Genomic DNA, 6,700 nt, shown 5'->3' with positions numbered 1-6,700 from the left:
TACCAGACAGAATGGCATCAGTCATTGGACAACAGAAAATATATGAAAGTATGTGAAATTCTAAATGATCCTCAATCTGAAAAGTTTCATGAAACATCTTACAATAAATATCAGACAGATACTTCAATAGGAATAAATTGAATCCCAGAATCGAATCAAGGTGTTGCGTCTTGTGAAAAGTGCAACAATTAAAAGTAAGCAAAAGGTATCCACAGACGCATTAAACAGCCATCGTTTGGGAGAGTTTACCAGTGTGCAGTAAAATAATTTACCTCCAACGCAAATTCATGAAAAAATAACACGCCGAGCTGGAGTGATGAATCCTGACATGCAAAAGGCAGCAGCAAAAAAGAGGACACCAGCAGAAAATGGCGACAAGGCGCTCTTGAGTTGAGGTAGATACAAACCGTGAGCAACATGATGTAATGTGTATCTGCAGGAAAACAACTTACTTGTGAGTGAAGCACAGATGCTGCTGTTCTCTAGTTGAGAAAACAAGAGAAATGACACTTTATTTTACCAGACAGAATGCCATCAGTCATTGGACAACAGAAAATATATGAAAGTATGTGAAATTCTAAATGGTCCTCAATCTGTTTCATGAAACATCTTACACTACATATCAGACAGATACATTTCAATAGGAATAAATTAAATCCCAGAATCGAATCAAGGTGTTGCGTCTTGTGAAAAGTGCAACAATTAAAAGTAAGCAAAAGGTATCCACAGACGCATTAAACAGCCATCCTTTGGGAGAGTTTACCAGTGTGCAGTAAAATAATTTCCCTCCAATGCAAATTCATGAAAAAATAACATGCCGAGCTGGAGTGATGAATCCTGACATGCGAAAGGCAGCAGCAACAAAGAGGACACCAGCAGAAAATGGCTAGCTTGGCATTATGAACACACACTCAATCCAATTGAGGGATTGAAAGAACATCATAATATATGTCATGCTTTGGAAAGTACATGTAAGCACCTGTACATTTTTCTGACTTAATTTGACCGTCTTTCCCTTCAAAATCACAGTGTGCATCTGGATCGGCGGAAATGAATGCCAAGCCGTTGTGCTGGCAGACATTATTGTGGCGTGGAGGCCCGGTACAGTTTGTCATAGGACCGCCACTGAAGAGCGGCACGTCGTTGCAAAACACTTTAGTCACAACAGAGACACATCCTGGAATGTTGCAGAAAAACAGGTGTGCAGATCCGTTTCCACCTGTAAAATACGGCATATCTGTTAAATATCTCATAAACCTGTTTTTCATTTTACCCTGAGTGGTGTAAAGAAAAGAAGACATGCCTTGGCGTGCTGTTACTGGAGAGCAGTAAGCGAGTGCAGCAGCAAACAGCAACATAAAGTTGTGCTCTGTCAAGACAAAACATACAAAATAAAGGCAAAAGGCTCCCAAATAGTTCAATACTAAATCGTTTGAAATTGTCATAAACTTACCCTTCATGTTTGGATAGCAAAAGGTTTTCCCGTCAGAAACACAATCTTACGCCTTCCTGTCCGTACCAGTCTGTTGAAAAAAAAAAGTCAGTTTGACCTTCATTAGCAAAAAACATTCAAATCCCACAACAAATCGATTTGCCTCATTTTTTACTGACAAAAGTCTGAAAAGCAGTGTGGCTCAACACCAAGCACAAGATACTGTGCTGTCCCTAAATAATACACATTCAACTATCACAACACTATTTCAATTCATCAGCCATGAAAGTTTGGAAGAAATTATGCAACATCTGAAGTCCTCTTCCTGCTGCTTAGATATTATACCATCACACAAAAGAACATGTTGAACTGCATGACCACTCCCGTCGCTCAGGTGAACAGTTATTAAACTACTCCTAAAACTCAGCAAGGCTAATTAACTCTGCAACTGCTGCAAATGTTATTGCCAATATTAAACTTCCCCTTTTGAAATAAAATGATTAAAAAATGTGTTTTTTCTGCAGCTAAACAGCCTCTTGGCTGTAAGTAACGTGTTTTGATGTCTTCCAGTCAGGTTTTCAACCGCATCCACTTCTATTGGCAGAAAAAACAGTCTTACTGATTCTCAGCGCTGATGGTGACATATTACCACGCAGACTAAAAATCTGGGTGGGACTGACATGGCACTAAACTGGTTTGGTTCCCACTTGAAGGACCGAGCTGTCTGTAGCTAATTTCTAAATTTGTACAGTAAAAATGTTTATATTTTCGTACAATAGTATTAACAGACTATGTTAGTCTGACTGGTATTATTGAGAAAAGTATTTTTATTGCAGTTAAAAGATGAAATAATCTTATTGAATATATACGTATGGGACTTTTACTTTGGAGAAATCTCTACAATTGTACAGTAAAAATACTTCATATTCAGCATCCTAGTAGTCAGAGAGGTCCTTAGCACATGGATATTGGTCTGCTTAAATTTACAGTATGTGTGTTCAGGACAATTCTGACTACTGTTGCACAAAAAAAGAGTACTTTTACTGTACAAAGTTATATAATTATCCAAAGTAAAAGCCCTATATTTCAAAGATCAAAATGACAATTTTTCTATCATTTAACTGCAATAAAAATACGTTTGTCATTAAAATCCAAGTCTGCTGAGTTGGCCGGAGTGTCCGAGTTGACCGCAGTTGCGTAATAAAGACAACAAAGAGGAAATATCTGCGGCCAAACTGTTGAGGTGAATTATTACGCAGTTATTACAGTGATGCAGTTTCGCTTATTGTGCGTCTGCGCCACAAAGCCGACAGTGGGGCGGATAAGGTTCGCTTGCCGGTCTGTGGAGAAGATAAGGTTTTTACGTGTTTATGGTACATTTAAATTGTATTTTCTTTTTTAACTCACGAAATTGAAGTTACACTTGGGCCGTTTGAATGCGTTTAGCGTAAATGTCAAAAAGGAAACTTTTCTCACAGTCACTAAAATTGAATAAAATCTCTGCCAAGTTGAACGTATTTAAATCAATGAAATGGACGAACAAGTCTTAGTATAAGACAATACCATTCAAATGCACCAACAACTACGGCTGTCAAAATATTCCTACAACACAACTTCTAGCACATAACCCTGATAAAGGCGGGACCTGCATCGGAATTTAATAGTTCAATTGTTACCTGATGACCTCGATGCTGTCAAAAATGAATGAAGAAGGTTATGGAAGCTGTTTGTATGCATGTGCGCACAAGCGGCGGGTTGGCTTATCTTTAAATATAAACGTACCTGAACACAATCACGCTGAGATCGAATAACGCCAATTGTTATTCTGATGGCTGGTTTAAGAAAAGACGGTTCCGGCAACGTCTCCGTCAATGTGCGCCCACGAGGAAACCAGAAGAAGACCGAGGAAAGACAGATCGTAAAGTTGGCAACAAAGTCACAGATTCGGACTTCAATACCAGCAAAACGTTGTCAAAACACAAACCACACCTCTCTGTAACCACTGCGGTCAACTCAGCCGACACTCGGATATCCGTGGTCAACTCAGCCGACACTTGAATTTTAGTGCACGTTTATGCTGACATCTACGGTATTGAGCAAGTAACCGGAATAAAAGCTATTTAATCAAATATTCTGGACAATGACTGAAGTATGTCAGTTAAGGACGAGTCTGACTACTCTTGTCCAGTAAATAAAACATTTTTACTGTACATTTTTAGAGATTTCTCCAAAGTAAAAGCCCTATAATTGCAAGTTCAAAAACACCATTTCTCCACATTTGGACTGCAATAAAAACAGATTTAGCAATATTTCCAGGCAAAGACCAATGTACCTGTGTTAAGGACCTCTGTGACTACTACCATGATGAATATCAAACATTTTTACTGTACAGATTTGGAGATATCTTCAAAGTAAAAGTCCTAATTTTGCTAATTCGAAAGCACCATTTCTCCACATTTGGACTGCAATAAAAACAGATTTAGCAATAGTTCCAGCATAAGTGTACCTGTGTTAAGGACCTCCTAGACTACTACCATGATGAATATGAAGCATTTTTACTGTACAGATTTGGAGAACAGCGTGGATCTCTGCCTGTCTGATTGACATCTTAGTGGATGTCCACTCACCATCTGAAAATCAACCCTGACTGGAGTGAACTACTTCTCTTTCTGGGAAAAGATTCTCCTACCCAGGACTCGACTATTAACTTTGGCTACTTCGTATTAAAGTCCACTTTGACTGATATGAATCTCGATGTGACACTTGACAGCCAACTCTCCCTGACTCCCAACATTACACCAACAATACGATCCTGTACATGGTGTTTTTGAACCAGGAAAACTATGACTTTTACTTTGAAGATATTTTAAAATCTGTACAGTAAAAATGCTTCATATATACAAAGATTTGTCAATACTTTATATTATACTTTACTGTATATATTAATTATATTGTCAGGGTGAAGAAAGCTGACAATGAACGAGCCCCCTTTTTTCGTATTTGTTACGTGTAGAGATGTGTGAATAATAACACACATCGTTATTGTTTCCCTCTTAACTGAAGGAAACGTAACAAGTGGGGGCTCGTCCGGGATATACCTGTTTTTTTTCTTCTGACAACCAATGGGAAATTATACATGGGGTTTGTTTGGCATGTGATTGAAAATGAGTTTCAATTTACAAGATTTTGTTGACAATCCCTCTTTTGAAAAAGTTGATGTGTGTCGCAAGGATGATTTATTGTGTATTGCAGCACACTTTGATATTACTGTTCACAAGTACGGACTTAAGAAAGAAATAAAGAAGCAGGTCCTAGAAAAATTAATTGATTTAAATGTCCTTAGTCCTGCCCAGTCCGTGGCTCAAGTTTCAACTAATGATGTTCCTTCTACTACAGCAGGGGTTTGGTCTCAGAATGCCGAGGAGACAGCAGCATTATTCACACCTCCTGCAGACCGTGCCGGGAAGTCTGCGCCAGCTACGTTACCTCGTTTTGATCCTTTCTCTCCTCCACACCCTCGGGGGTTCAGTTCAAGTGCCAAGCTGAAGGTTCGCTTGACTCGCCTTCAGCTGGAGGCCCAAGAAAAAGAGTCCATGCGTAAGGCAGAGTATGATCTCCGCCTACAGGTATGAAGGTTAGAAATTGAAGCGGATAAAGAAGTAAGACTAAAGCAACTTGAGGTTGAGGCTCTGAAAATCTCTTCCAGTCACTCGTTGAACATGTCCGACCGGTCGACACCTTTTCAAACGGTAGCCGGTAAGCAAAGTTTTGATGTCAGTAAAAATATTTCTCTGGTGCCAGCATTTCGGGAGGTCGAAGTCGATTCATATTTCAGTGCTTTTGAACGAATAGCCTCCGCACTCGACTGGCCGAGGGACATGTGGCCCATCCTCCTCCAATGCAAACTGATTGGAAAAGCACAAGACGTAGTCTCTGCCCTTTCCTTACAAGATAGTTTGCAGTATGATTCATTAAAGGAGGCCATTTTGCGTGCTTATGAACTTGTTCCTGAAGCCTATCGGCAGAAATTTAGGAAGCACAGAAAATCTAATGATCAGACTTTTGTTGAGTTTGCACGGGAAAAGGGCAGCCTCTTCGATAAGTGGTGTGCCGCCAGTGATGTCAAAAACGACTTTGAGTCACTTCGCCAGCTTGTTCTGTTGGAAGAATTTAAAGGCTCTTTGCCAGATAAGGTGGTCATGTTCTTGAATGAACAGAAGGTGTCGTCAATATCCAAGGCTGCTGTCCTTGCAGATGAGTTTGTGCTAACACATAAGAATGTCTTTGTATCGGCCCCTCGATCTGACAGAACTTTTGTTTCACGTTCCACCAGACCTGGTTCTAGTCATTCTTCCTCTGAACAGGCCAAAGGACCCTGGTCGCACACACAAGAGAACCGTGAGTGTTTCTATTGCCACAAAAAAGGCCATGTTGTTGCTGACTGTTTGACGTTAAAACGGAAACAGCAATCCTCCCCAGCTTCCCAGCAAGAGGATGTGTGTTTGATTAAAACGTTTCCAATGCTTGTTACTGAACAGTCAGAGGACTTTAAGGATAAACCTGATCCTTGTTTCAAACCGTTTATCTCAAAAGGCTTTGTCTCGTTAACTGGCAATCCAAAAGACCAGAAAGTGATCACCTTACTGAGAGACTCAGCTGGTTCTCAGTCAATCATTAGGGACGGGGTCTTACCATTGTCATCTTTTACCTCCTGTCAGTCTAGTGTTAAACTCCGGGGGGTTGGGATGGTTAATGTACTTGCGCCACTACATAGAATCCATCTTCAGTGTCCTCTACTTAGTGGGTGGTTCGACGTTGATTTTCTCCTATGTAATGATATTGCTGGGGGAAAAGTGAGTTCAACTCCTGTGGTCATGGACGTCCCTGTTGTAACAGACACTGCTGGTGACAGCCAAGATTCTTCAGAGATTTTCCCGGCTTGTGCAGTCACAAGGGCTCAGACCAAGAAATACGGAGCTGACCTGTCTGACTCATTCATCTTTGTAGATCATCCGTCTAGTACTGAAACTCCGTCGGAGGATCAGTCAGTGTTTAAATCAAACCATGAGCAGTCTGGTATCTCAAAGACGGAGGCAATGGAGCTGCCAGCCACAAGAGAGGAGTTTATGGCAGCCCAACAGAGTGATAAGACACTACAAAACAAAAAAAAGAAAGTGGCCTACCTCATGGATCATGGGTTGCTGGTTCGCCATTGGAGTGGCAATGACTTAGATGGGGGGACTGGAATGTAACCTATCAAGTTGTTGT

Source organism: Pungitius pungitius, chromosome 5, assembly GCF_949316345.1.
Source record: "Pungitius pungitius chromosome 5, fPunPun2.1, whole genome shotgun sequence".
NCBI lineage: Eukaryota > Metazoa > Chordata > Actinopteri > Perciformes > Gasterosteidae > Pungitius > Pungitius pungitius.
This window is presented reverse-complemented; position numbering follows the sequence as displayed.